Source organism: Mandrillus leucophaeus, unplaced genomic scaffold, assembly GCF_000951045.1.
Source record: "Mandrillus leucophaeus isolate KB7577 unplaced genomic scaffold, Mleu.le_1.0 Scaffold494, whole genome shotgun sequence".
NCBI classification, from domain to species: domain Eukaryota; kingdom Metazoa; phylum Chordata; class Mammalia; order Primates; family Cercopithecidae; genus Mandrillus; species Mandrillus leucophaeus.
Window position 1 is genome coordinate 51,484 of NW_012105298.1, and position 15,331 is coordinate 66,814.

Genomic DNA, 15,331 nt, shown 5'->3' on the forward strand with positions numbered 1-15,331 from the left:
ATCCCCAAACTATCCCTCTAAGGCAGATGGGGAGACCCAAACACATCCTATTTGTTCTGACTGACAAATCAGTTGGTGAGCACGGAGAAAAAAATCTACCCTTTGCTTCAGTGAAGGCTGTTGTGATGCTCACAGTTGACATTTACCTCTTCGAAAGGATTTAACATCTTGGGGATCTTACACAGTTGGTTCTTGGTATCCACAGGTTCCACCTTGGTGGATTCAGCCAACCGCAGATCTAAAATAGTTTTTAAAAGCAATAAATAATTAACAATAAAAAAATAGAAATACAATACAATACAATATAACCACTATTTACATAACATTTACATTGGATTAGGTATTATAAATAATCTAGAGATGATTTAAAGAATATGGAAGGATATGCATAGGTTATGTGAAAATACTACACCATTTTATTTAAGGGATGTGAGCATCCAAGGATTTTAGCATTTGCTAGAGTAGTCCAGGTACCATTCTCTGCTCTGTGAATACCAACTGTACTTGTGAACAAAGTAGGCAGGTTAAAGTGTCACGTGAGCCCATCCTCCCCCACGCTGCTTCCTGTCTCTCTCCCCTCCATAGGTAAAACAACCTCTTTTGCTAGGACAGTGGTGGAGGGGGGAAGTGAATTAGAAGATGACAGAGATGTAAGATGCCTTTTGATAGAGCTGTTTCAAGAATATTGTGTGCATAAAAATCAAATTGCTGTAAGTAAACAAGGAAGTAAAAGTGTTTAGCTAGACAGCGCTTTCAAAAAATGTCAAGAGAATGAGAGGAAGAGCGATGAAAATGAACCCTGAAGAGAAATGAGGTTAAAGGAAACATACTTGTTCATATGGCCTTTTGCAACAACTCTTTGAAGAAAAAAGTTCAAACATTCACAAAAGTAGAAACAATAGTAAAATGAACCATGTAATTTACTCAGACTAAACAATTATCAACAATCACATTGCTACTTTTGCAAAATTTTTCTTTTCTCCTGCTCTTTGTGAAACTCCCTTTGTAAAATTACAGGTAGAGAAATTTGACATGGCCGACTCCATCTTGCTTCTCACTTCACAGGCTGGCTGTTGTCACTCATTCCTGGATGTATGCCAAGCTAACTTTGGGGAAAATTTAGTTTATAGTTTAAATGATAATAGGCCTTCCCAAAAACTAAGCTACCTTTGTAAAACTAATGAAAGGTCACAAAGTTATGAGGATGAGAGGATCCTGAACTCTACTACAATGTAGGCACAGTTAAATAATCACCAGTCATTATTCTGGAGGTCCCAAACTTGTGTCTTCCCCAATAACTCCTGCAGATAGCGTCACTACTGTAGAAACTATGACTGGCTTTTTGAGACGTCTTCTCAGGTTTTTGCATTTCTGACAACCAAATGGCTCCATTGGGACTCACCAACTGGTCCTGTGGCCCAACCCAGGAACCAACTCAGCACAATTGAACAGCTTCAAGTCCCTATGATTTCATCTCCTACCCAACCAATTCCTGGCTCCCTATCCACCAAACTATCTTTGAAAAACCCCTAAGCTCTGAGCCTTTGGCAAGATTGATTTGAGTGACAATTCCATCTCCCACAAGGCATGGTTAGGCTCCTGTCAATTAAACTCCTTCTTTACTGCAATGCCATGGTCTCTGTGAATTGATCTCATTTGTGCAGCAGGCAGGAAGAATCCATCAGGAAATTACACCTTTTCCCTAAGTATTTTATGGCAAATTCCAGACATCATGAAATTTAACGTAGTCTTCCTATTCTTACCTATGCTTCACTAAAAATTTATTTTTTCTTTTATGAATATAAAGCTATTGTTATATACAACCAAATTACCAATAATTCCTTGTCACAACCGATACTCAATTCATATTCAAAATTCTTTCATTGTCTCAAAAAATATCCTTTCACAATGAGCTTATTGGAATCAAGATTCAAACATGTTCCAAGTATTATACTGAATTGCTATGTCTCTTTTAAGTTTTCTGCCATCTAAAGTAGCCTCTCTTTGTTACTTTTTATTTTCATGCTTTGGATTACCTGATAAAACCAGTCAGTTTTTCTACCTCTATATTTTTTATAAATAAAAGTTAGCTTTAAATCCACCCTTCATGGGTGGATTTCATTGGTTTGTTTGTTTTTAGTGATGAGGAGGGCTTAAATTTGTCAAACACAGAGTGAAATTAAAAAGTTGAAGATAGAAGGGAAGGCAAAATAATTTTTAGTGCAAAATGATGAAGAGGTGGAACATAAAATTAACTTTGGACTGAAATCAAAGTTTTCTTTTTCTGAAACAAGAGACAGAGGTAAAAATGAATAAATACGTTGGTAAATTTTGAAATGGTAACAGATGTGATAGTCAAAATATTGATTAATAAGCATAATAGTGATAGTCAAAAATCAGCTTGGAAATGAATTGAATTATACAAATCAAGTCTAATGCAGACTGGTCCTGGTTATGAAACAGCGTGCTGGCAACTTCACAGCATCCAGCTAGTTCCAGGAGATTTGGGAGGCCTGCCAGTTCCTACACACAAGTCCCTTGTAGACTAAAAGAAGTAGAACATTCCTCTTGTGGGCCCCTCTCACCTCTCCACACCAGAATGCCCGCCATGTTTGACATGGACATCAATCATATGAAACAGGTTGTTGCAAACAAACCATGTATGTAAGGGTATTGGTTCACATCAGGTACATATCTGTTTTCAGTGATGGGAAGGAACATTGATATTTGTGCCTAATGGCCTTTATTTTCTCACTGAAGTAGAAAGTAAAGTTACTGGATAAAAGGGAAAGTTAGGATATGATGAGAATTTTTACAGGTAGATATTTGGGGTGACTGTAGTAGTGAATGAGAAAGTATCTTAGCCAAGGATGAGGTAAAGAGTTTCTGTCAAAATCAAGGACCCAGAGGGAATAATTCAGTTCTGGGTCCTGAAGGTACTCGGTTGACTGGTTATAGAGACAAAGCAAGTGGAGTTACTAACATTGGTGAAAAGATATCCAGGAATCAACAAAAACAATATGACTTGCATATATACAAATCTTACTGGTGTTGTTTTTTTAAATTAGTAACTGAGGAGAAAAGACAGAGCAAAAATGGTTAAATATTAACAAGTGTTAGGGCCTGGCACAGTGGCTCACGCTTGTGATTCTAGCACTTTGGGAGGCAGAGGCAGGTGGATTGCTCTATCACTCCAGCTCAGGAGTTTCAGACCAGCCTGGGCAACATGGCAAAACCCTGTCTCTACAAAAAATACAAAAATTAGCCAGATATGGTGGCACATGCTTGTAGTCCCAGCTTGTAGACTAAAAGACTACTCAGGAGGCTGAGGCGGGAGGATCACTTGAGCCCAGGAAGCAGAAGTTGCTCTGAGCTGAGATTGTATCACTGCATTCCAGGCTGAGTGACAGAGCGAGACCCTGTCTAAACAAAACAAAACAAAACAAAATGAAGAAAACCAATTGTTAGTAGAAGATGGTGAGAATATGGGTATTTATTATATTTTGGATACTTTTCTATGATTTCACTATTTATAAAACCTTTAAATAATTGACAGATGAAAGCTAGATTACTAGACATATAAAGTTGAACTAAAAATCAGCTTTAATGAAAATTATTATGAATATATACTTCTGTTTTTTAATCAGATACTCATAACAAAAATATAAATAATTAAAGAAAGAAGTTAGAGAAAAAGTAAAAAAAAAACAGCCAAAGCACTATAATATCAGCACCCCAGTTTATGTATTTCTATTCTCAGTTCTCAAATGGATTTTCATTTGGGGAGGGGCACACAGCATAGCACAAGTTTGTGTAAGTTTTTATTTTAAGAACATATAGTTACAATTTCCATATTATTGTATAAATTTTGTAGCAATTTTTCCTACAGTTTTGTCATAATTTTTAACTATTTTTATAGAAATATTTAACCATTTTTAGTTAAATATTGTACTTACCTATTACCCTAGTGAGGTTGCTTTTAGATTTATACTCTTATAAATAATGATGAATGAATATATTTTTTGTTGTTTATTTTCTGAAAATATAGATTTTTTTGGTTATTTATGAGTCAAAGGATATGAAAATTACTAAGGTCCTTCATAACAGGTTTAAAGTCTTGCTCCACGAAGCCCAATTGATTTCTAAGAGGATTTACATTTCTACCAGCAAGGTATGAGACCGTCTATTTCACCATACCCAATTCAGCATTAGATAGCACTTACTAATATCTCATGGATAGCTAACTTTCTAGATGAAAATTTACATTTTAATAATTATGATGGCTAACATCTACAGACTACTGCTCTATAAGTACAGTTAAGTACTTTACAAACATTCATAAGATATGCCTTGCTACTGTCTGGATCTTAAAGAGAATTAAAGTATGCAGTCAGCCAGCCAACGACTGTAAATGAAAGAAGCTCCTGCTAAGTGCCAGACACTGTTCTGGGTGCTGGAAATACAAGGATCTTACATAGCACAGATCAGAGAAACAACATAAACAAAACGTATAAATAAGTACAATAATTTCAAATAACAGTAGGTGCTTTGCAGAAAACAAAATAGAATGATATATAAGAAAGTGATGGAAGTAGGGCATTGGGGGAACTATTTTTACTAGGATAGTAAAGGAAAATCTTAATAAAATGACATCATTTCAGTTGAGACCTCAAATGAGAGGGAATAGCTGTTTGAAAATCTCAGGGAAAATCATTCCAAGGAGAAGGAATAGCAAGCGTAAAGCCCTTGAGGCTCTGGAATGCAGGGAAAGAGAGGAGGGCAAAATCTTTAAAGAGGAAGGCTGGTCAGATCATGTGAGGCCTTGGGGGAAAGGGAGAGAGTTTGGATTCCCTTACTGATTCAGTGGGAAGCCACTGAAAGCTGTCATGAGGGGAATATATGATTTGATTTATGCCTGTTTGAGCTCTCAGCCTCCTGTGTAGAAAGCAAACTTCAGAGTATCCAGAGTAGAGGAAGAGAGACATGCTGAGATGTTATTGCAGTGGTTCACGGAAGATACAACAATAGTTTGGATAGGGTTGCATGAAGAATGTTAGAGAGAGGAATCAGATGTGATTTGCAAGTGTTTGGCTTGAGCAACTGGAGGGAAGATGATGCAATTTACTGACTTGGAGAACGTTGAGAATGAAGATTACAGAGACAAGCTCAGTTGGTCTTTTTGGTCATATTAAAGTTTAAGATGCCCCTTAGACATCCCAGTGGCAAAACTGAATAGACAATTGGACACGAGGGGCTGTGGTTCAGAGGGGAGGAAGGATAAATATGTGATAGTCTTTAACATGCAGGTGGCATTTGAAATGGAAATCCTGGATTACTCAGGTAGACAGCGTAGCTAGAGGAGGAACAGCAAAGAGTAGGTGCATAGGGAGCTTCATCGGTAGGAGGTCTGGTGGAGAAAGAAAAGCCAGCAAAGGGAGGAGCAAGCCAGAAGAAAAACTAGACATTGAAGCCACTGAAAAAACATTTAAACACAGAAAAAGGAGGAGTGATGAGCTGTGTCAGTTGCATCAGGATGTCAAGTAAGATTAGGACACAGAAGGGAGAGTTTGCTTCATTTAGATCTTTGTGATTTTTGTGTGTAGGTCTTTGTGATCTTAAATTAGTGCTATTTCAATGGTCTAGTGGAGACAAAATGCTGATTGAGGTGATCCAGGGAAAGAAGAGAATGGGGAAGTTGAGACAGCAAGTATGAGCAACTTTTTCAAGAGATTTGCTGTGAATAATTACATGGATTTATAGGTGAATTGGTTGACGTAACTTGTCCAGGTGTGCACAGAGAGCAAGTCTTCGGATCTTTACTTGGAAGCACAAATGTTCTGACAAGCGCTTAACCAAATATACTGTTTTGATTTGTATCTAAAGAACACTTTCTAGAAGTATTTACTTAACTGTTTCTTTGATTTTTAGAAAACAATATTACTATAGTTATTGAGACAGTTGCCTGATGTTGAGATGCTGCCAATTCCTAGATAAGAAGTCTGGAAATACTAGATAGCTGGGAGGGGCCTAAGGAATGCCAGAGTGTGGCGAAGATTGTATCACTGAAAAGGTCCATGTCTGTCACAGGAAGAATTATCTGTATATTGTACACTCTTGGCATCCAATTTCCAAAAGCGAAATAATTCCCACTTCCCAACTGCATGCAATACTTTATTGTAGAAAGAGTAGAGCTAAAAATGGTTTCATCATACTTGGTATGAAAGCTTATGTATGACACACCAAGAAAATGATTGCTCTTCAGTTTGTATTTAAGGTCTGCCCGTTATACGTGACACGGGAACTGAACATCACATGAAGTGGGACTGACTCAGAATAATAAAATGTATTGGCATATATTGATGTAAAACTTAAAAGGAGACTTTAAGACTGCATGTGGCTTTACTAATACCAAGAATTGAAAGGAGGAAAGGAAGGAGGGAGGGAACAAAGGAAATTAACCAACAATTATTGATCAGTCATGTGCCCCAGTACTATGCTAAGTGCTTTAAAATGCATTATCCTTTTCAGTCTTCACAAAAGACCTTTTAAAGTTACTATGTACATTTTTCAAGATGGTAAAATTGAGGCTCAGGGAGGTTAATTCCCTAAAACAACATAGGTGAATTAAAGAGCCAATGCACGGTCTAACTAAATTCTAGTTCCAGCAATTAAATATAATACCATCATACACTAGCAAAAACTTTGTCAATCATCTAGGACACATTATGTTATTTCTTGTTCAAGTTTATTTTGAAAAAGAAAAGTAGTGGCTGGAATTCTTAGAATGCTACTCAACAATGTTCCATTCAACCTTAGTTGTAATTGCTTGTCACATGCCGTTCATGGGAACATGTCACATAAGGGAAGAAATCCTTGCACCCCTGGCTCAAAATGGGCTTGTAATTCATTCACAAAATCTTTCTGGAATACAGAAATAGAGACTGAGCACAGTTTTGCTAATAGAAGAGACACATTTAAGTGGTCTCTTGTATAGATTTTTTTTAAAATTAATTAAAAAATTTCTCCTGTGTACTCCTGGAATACTGGAAATCTTGAGCGCAGAGCCCAGCACCTAATGGGGAGTGGGGATGGAAGGAAGGGTCTCCATAAATGTTAATGGAAATAAAGTGATCTCTGATTACGCATGTGTAGACACTTCGGATTATTTAAAGGAAATAATAAGTCAGGCCACCTTAAGAGATGGGAGGCTAAGAATTTACATAAACAGACCAGACAGAAACAAAGAGCTGTCAGAGAGACCCAGACAGCTCTGAGGACTAGCTTCTTAATCCTCCCCTCTGAGTTTTGGGGTTTTTGTCTTGAAGGCTCCCTGTGCTGTGTTGTTTTCCCTTCTCTGTTAGACAATCCTCTTTGTAACCTTCAGGCTGTTTATAAAGGAAGACTACCTGATAGGCTCACCTATTCATTGTTGTCTCTTCTGGGGAAGAGATCTTGATTTCAAGCCACTTCTTGCTCCAAATTTGAGTTAGGTGTCTTCCACAATCCAATAAGTAAGTGGTCAATGGTGCTCAGAGAACACCAGAGCACTGCTTTCCTGAAATTATCGAGAAACAACTTTAGCTGGAAGCGGGCCTAACAAGGTGATTATGACCAATTGTGGAGGCTAAGGCAACTCCACCTTGGATGCTAATCTGCCATGTTGGCTTCTGATCAACTCCTGTTCCTGGAGGGCCTCTAACATTTCCAGTTTATCCATTGCTTCTCGTGTAAGCAGAGGTATTTACTGTAAATCCCACCCTTAGGTCAAACAACCTTAATGTTATCATACTTCAGCTGTCCTACACATCCCTTTGGAATTATCCTTTCCCTACGGTATATAAGCCCTGGGTTGGTGGGGTAATGGCATGAGGTTCCACCACCTTGTCCCACCACCTCCTGAGATACAGACCAGATACAGTTTCTGATTATAAGTTCCTATTAACCGTTTCTTTCTAAGAAATTGATCTATCAGCTCCTTCTTTGGCCTCTCAGCTTCCTCGAATTTTAGGGTTGGTTTGCATAGACCTGCCCACCATGGAACACCACAGCATTAGTTTCTATGATCTCTAACCTAATGATCTGATTCAATTTGCATCAACAGAAAGGAGTTTGCCTAATTCTCTGACCAAAGCCTTTTCAATACAAGTCTAACTCATTTTTCCCAGTCTTTGAAGAACAATGGGAAATTATATGAAGCGTTGTTTCAGAATTCTTTAAAAAAAACATAATATCTGAACTCCAGATGTGCCAGAGTATTAGATACTGAATAAAAAAGTTTGAAAGTGAATTTTTTCTCCTTGTAGCATTGATGAGTTGACACAAAACCCAATTCATGCTTACTTTATACAAAAAGTACTTTTGTCACCTAACAAAACTGTCACAGCTTTATTTTACTAAAGATAAAAGAAATTTGATGCACTGATAACAATAAGTCATGTTCTGACATGTATAGAAATAGCTTTGCAGCCAGGCTCTGTGGTTCACACCTGTAACCCCAGCACTTTGGGAGACCAAGGCAAGTGACTCGCCTGAGGTCAGGAGTTTGAGACCAGCTTGGCCAACATGTTGAAGCCCCGTCTCTACTAAAAATACAAAAATTAGCTGGGTGTGGTGGCAGGCACCTGTAATCTCAGCTACTTGGGAGACAGAGATAGGAGAATTGCTTGAACCTGGGAGGTGGAGGTTGCAGTGAGCCAAGATGGCGCCATTGCACTCCAGCCTGGGCGACAAGAGCGAAACTCCTCTCAAAAAAAAAAAGAAAAAGAAATAACTTTGCTCTCGCTGTAAAAGAACAAATCTTATAACTATAACTTTATATGGATAACAAATATACCGGTGAAACACAGGACATGAACAAGACACACATCGCTTCCTGAAAAATGAGGCTTGTAACAACATACATTTGAAGAAATCAGGGACATGAGTGCAGCTTGATAAATGTTTATTATTTCTAACTTGGCACCTCCACAAATATTCTGTAAAAGTTTTCACCAATTGTGAAAGATTTACATATAATATAAACACATGGTGCATTAAAATGTGCTTTTTTTCTCCTTTTAAAATTTATATTGAATCTGTCACAGTAATTAAAACATGCCATATATATTTTATGAAATTTTTTAACAGGAAGCAACAATAAAATAAAGTGTAGGTTTGATTAAGACACATTTAGGAATTAGTGAAGAATAAAGTTTCCCTTTGTCATGTAACACAAATTTTTGTGTGAAAAGATATTTTGAATGGTGTTAAGGGTTGAATTATGTCTCTCCCCCTCAAGATAATATAATGTTAGAGTCCTACTCATTGCCGATGGAATTAGTTAAGATAAGCTCATCTTAACTAATGGAATTGAGTGGGCATTTCATGGTATAATCCAATATGACTGCTGTCTATGAAAAGAGGAAATTTGGACATAGATACACAGGGAGCATGCCCTGTGGAAACTGGTGGTATGCTGCCACAAATCAAGTAACTGCCAGAAACTAGGAGACAGGTCTGGAACAGAGCCTTCTCTAGCACTTTCACAGGCCTGGCCAACACCTTCATCTTGGTCCCAGGGTCCAGAGTTGCAAGACAATAAACTATTGTTTAAGCCACTCAGTTTATGATACATGGTTACAGACACTCTAGCAAACTAATACATGGTCAACCACAGTTGGTAAGTGGATAAAGGAATCCCTTCTTACTTAGTGAATCCATAATAAAGTTAAGCTTATATGCTGAGGAGGAGCAGAGTTAGACAATACCCCAAGTGTCTATTAGAATGAATTAGTGTATATAAGAGCTGAAAATCTGCCTGCCTTTGAAAAAGATACAGGAACACTGACCTTATTGAGATTCGAGTCTGTAAAAATGCATAAACTGGGGTGACACGTGATTGAAACCAGATTGCACCATGAAAGGAAAGCACCAACAGGGAAGATGGTGCCTGGACTCCAAGCTGTCCTCGGTGTGAAGGCCAAATGGGGCCTGTGCTATGGGAGCACTCTAGAGACAATGACGTGTATGTGTGTGCATGTGTGTGTGAAAGAATTGTGCCTGCCAACATTTAGGAACACAGACAGTTCTAAGCCAATACATTATAATATACAGAGAGACAGGAAGGGATTCTACTCATCTCTTTTTCTTTTTTTTTAATTTTTAATTCCTTGTGTCTTAAAAAAAAATTTTTTATTTCTGTAGGTTTTTGGGAAACAGTTGGTATTTAGTTACATGAGTCAGTTCTTTAGTGGTGATTTGTGAGATTTTTGTGCACCCATCACCAGAATAGTATACACTGAACCTGATTTGTAGTCTTTTATTCCTCATCCCCTTCCCACCCTTTGCCCTTGAGTCCCTAAAGTCTATTGTGTCATTTTTATGCCTTTGCATTCTTATAGCTTAGCTCCCACTTATGAGTGAAAACCATATGTTTGGTTTTCTATTCCTGAGATACTTCACTCAGAATAATAATCTCCTTTCCCATCCAGGTTGCTGCAAATGCCATTAATTCATTCCTTTGTGTGAATGAGTAGTATTTTATCATTATATATATATATATAAAGAAAGAAACCGAGGTGTTTATATACACATGTATAAACACACACACACACACCCCTCAGTTTCTTTATCCACTTTATCCACTCATTGATTGATGGACATGTGGGTTGGTTCCACGTTTTGGCAATTGTGAATTGTGCTCATCCCTGTTTCAAGAGCATCACAACTTGTGTGAGTTGAAGGAGGTAGGCACTAAGGCCATGAGACTACAAGGCTCAGCTAGAAGCCCTGGCAATGGTGACAGTGCTAGCAGAGATGTGAGTGGATCCTCAGTCCCATGACAATGGCAGATCTCCCTTTCTCTCACTGGTAGCAGGAGTGATGGGAGGAGAGAGAATCAGAGACCTTTCAGGGGACCATCACCTGTGGAACTTGCCCACAAGGAATGTCTGTGACTTTCTACTTCATCAGCAGGCAATAATAGTGAATTATGTCCAATGAATGTTTCTTGAATAGATGTATATACCTCTCAGATCTGAAGAAATCTCTGGAGAGAAAGAATCTTTTGCAGATCAGACTTCCTTGTGAGTCTAACAGGTAGGATTGGAGCATCAAAAATGCAAAACTCAATGTAAATGTTTTCTGATTTGTATGCAAATTTAGATATAGCAATCTCACTAGTGTACATATAAAGTCAATTTCTTGTCTTCTATACAAATATAAAATTAATGATTTCAAGGACAATGGCAGAAAACATACATTATGTTCTCGTGGCTATAGCCACCATTTTGTAGTTACTCAGAGAATTTACCTGAGAGGTAGGTAAATGAAAACTAAGCAAGACATTGAATTGCTTGCTACTGGCACAGTAGAAAAGGCTATGAAAATGCTTGGGAGTATCCCAAGAAAAGTGGTTTTTGAACTCTACAAGATCAGCTGAAGAAACAAATGGTGGAGCCTATCAGCCCCTGACAGCACTGTCTACCAAGGAAGGCATCAGATACTTGGGTCTTCACAAACTCATTCTAAAGACTTGCATTCCACAGTGACCATTACCTGCTAAATGACTTCCATTCTGGGGTGGGTGTTCCTTGAGCTATACCCAGAAGAATCAGGTACTCCTCTAGGCTTGCAGCATGACCAAAGTTTGTTCTAAAGTAAAAAAAAAAAAAAAAAATACTCAACGTGGTTGTTAGAGGCAGCCATATATTCACTTATTTGGTTATACATTTCCAGAAGCCTGGAAAAAACCCCAGTTGCCACATCATGAAGTGAATTTCTGCATGGTTGATTCGATGAACTTTTAATAACCTCAGATAGCATTTGCTGGTGTTAAGAATTTTACCTAAATTATCTTTTTAAATCCCCAAAGCAACCTTTAAGAAATAGGTACCTTTATTATTTCCATTGAATGGATGAGGAAACTAGAGCCCAGGAAAGTGATAGCTAAGCCAGTGTTTAATCGTCAGCGGTCTGGCTGACATCACATCTTACTGTACCTGAGTCAGCCAGAAAGAGGCTGATGTGATCCTTAAGTAAGACTGTTGTTTGATTGGAAAATATATTTTATTTTGAGTATATTTATAAGAGTAACCATTTATTGAGCACTTACTATGAGCCAGACTACACTGGTGCTCTTTCCATTTACTTCTCACACTGTCTCTCTGAAATGTATCACTCTCCTCATTTTATACATGAAGGAGCAGGTCTGAGTCACTGAGTCATTAAGTAACGCATTCAAGGTCACACAGTTAAAATACAGGCCTCTCAGTCGGACCCTAAAGACTACATTTCTCACTCTAACTTCCTTCTTTTACTCATAAAATTCTCATTTAATCAGTTTCCGATATTTTACCTATTATCCCTGATTAATAATAATGCTGCATATGAAATATTTTTCCTCAAATATGATATTTGTCTTTCCATATTACATTAGACTAAGATAAGCTGAGAAATTGCTCTCAGTTCATTTCACCACAGTGGTCAGTAAGTAAAACAAGTTAAAATGCCAATCTGAAATAGATTAATCATCACCCTTTCAAAAAACAGAAATTAAAGCAAAAGTGAGATGAAAGGGGAGAGGGAATCCTGGCAATATGGAGTTTGTATCCAATACCACCTTGCCCAGGAGCAGTGGAATAGTTCTACAGGTTCCATTGGGGGAAAGCAAGTGTGACTTACTTGATTAATACAAATTTTCAAAATATAATCTGTAATGTATTTGGGAAGGCAACGCAATAGGAAGCAATTGGATTTTATTTTCTGATTACATAAAAGCTTTCTAGACTTTGAAATAAGTGGAGAACATACTAGATATTTATCCATCTACAATTCACTCGTTCCTGTACTGAGCAATATTTCACAGAATGATCAAGAAAGGCATGCATTCTTGGGGCATTATTCAAGAGGTCAGCATACAGAATATTCCATACCTAGGGAAAAGAGATGAAAGATGACACACGAAGTCACTCATAGCTGTTTACAGGCAGGAGCCTGGTTTGAGTTAGACTGATAACTGAAGGCCCTTCGTTTTTAGTCACTTTTGGAGCCTTACTAATCATAGTTGGGATTTTTTGAGTGCTTTCAAAGCATTATAGCTTGTCTCTTACCTGGATTAGCTCCCAAGAATCTTATGTGTTAGCTAGTATTATAATCCTCATTTTACAGATGAGAAAAAAAGACATTAAATAACTGGTCCCAGTTCATACAGCTAAGAGACAAAAAGCCAGGCATTACACCTAGACAATCTAATTCCAGAACCCACTGTGGTCAACCACAACATTTGTCACCCTTAAATCCAGGTCATCTCGATGCCACATCTTATTTAAGGTCTTATACATCTTTTTAAGTTAGCTTTGTATATGTCAGTTTGTTTTGTGCAGAATGTGACTGCTTTCAACTGGCAGGGAACAAATGAATAATAAAACAGTTGATAATAAGTAAATTCCTTTATATGGCTTTATATGACTCTCTCCAGTCTCCCCATGCACGTTTGACTTTTTCAAAATTTGTGATAAAATACATTCAACATACAATTTACCATTTTAACCATTTCTAAACTTACAGTTTGGTGGTATTAAGTACATTAACATTGTTGTACAACCATCACCAACATCCATCTCCAACTTCTCATTACTCTTGAATTTAAAACACATTTATCCATTCATTCAGCAGTGCTATTGAAGTCCAGTTAAACCTCTGCTCTGAGCCAGGTGCTGAGCGAAGTATGGCCCAATTCACTTTCTCAGATTCCCCTTACAGGGCTGGCTGGCCCCACCTGATGAGCCTTATTCATTATAGTTTGGCCACCAAAACCAGCACTTAATTGAAAGGGTGGGAATGGGGAGAAGGTTTGATACAGTTAAAGAACAGGCCGTAGGCCATTAAGTGTCGTTCTTCATGTGGTGCTGTAGAGAGGATGTGAACACTAAAGCTGGGGCTTGCATCTCCTTATTGCCTCATATGCTGTGGGATTTGGGCATATTTCCTATCCTCTTTGAGCCCCCAAGTCTCCATTTGTAAAATGGGAATAATGTCAGCCTGGTGCAGTGGCTCACGCCTATAATCCCAGCACTTTGGGAGGCCAAGGCAAGCAGATCAACTGAAGTCAGGAGTTCGAGATCAGCCTGGCCAACATGGCGAAACCCTGTCTCTACTACAAATACAAAAAAATTAGCTGGGCATGGTGGCGTGTGCCTGTAATCCCAACTACTTGGGAGGCTGAGGCAGGAGAATTGCTTGAACCCAGGAGGCCGAGGTTGCAGTGAACTGAGATTGTGCCATTGCACTCTAGCCTGGGCAACAAGAGGTAACTCTATCTCAAAAAAAAAAAAGAAGGAATAATGTTTATTTTGTTGAGAATACGACAGATAATACGAAAATGATTGCTGACAAGAAAAATAAATATTTGTAATTCTCCTGCCATTTTCATGGAGAGACTTTGAAACTGGAGGAAATTACCTTTGCTAGCCTTTAGCATGCTTAAGTGTGGCGCAGTAAACGGTACAGTAACAAGAGACAGCTATGTGTATGTGCATGTGTGTGTGTGCATTCACATGTGTGTGAGTTTCTCGGTGTATGTGTGAGAGTGTGTATGTGTGTATTGTGAATGGGGAGGCAGGGAAGGTGGAACTAAATTGCTCTGTGTTAGAAATAGAGAAGAAAATGAGCCCCAAGGGAGGCTCCAGGCACAGGAAACTGCAGCCAGGGGAGATTCTGAGTCCTTGAAGGGGAAGGAGAGAGGATGGTGAATGGGGATTTGGGCCATGAAATGCTGCACACTGTGTGATATAAAACCTCATTCCTTTTTTATGACAACTGTAGTCCACATTGTTCTGCAATACTTATATTTTCTATTTTTGAGGCTATATGGCTGATGTCGGTGCATGTGGGTGATGTAGGCTATAAGGTAATGTAGGAAGAGATGAATCAGTAAATCCTGTATCAATATTGGCTCCTAAAGGAACCAGGTGGCTCATCAAGGTAGCCGTGTATAAAATATCTTATGTATCACAAACACACATATTGCTAGCCTTTATCTCACTCTCTCACCAGACTGGAGTGCAGTGGTGCCATCTCAGCTCACTGCAGCCTCCAATTCCCTGGTTCAAGCAATTCTCCTGCCTCAGCCTCTCGAGGCTGGGATTATAGGCACATGCCACCACGCCCAGCTAGTTTTTTTGTATTTGTAGTAGAGATGGGGTTTCGCCATGTTGACCAGGCTGGTCTCAAACTCCTGACTTTAGGTGATGCACCTGCCTGAGCCTCCCAAGTGCTGGGATTACAGGCATGAGGCACCGTGCCCGCCCCCCATGCACATTTCTATAGGCTGAAAGGCATCACTGTGCCTGCC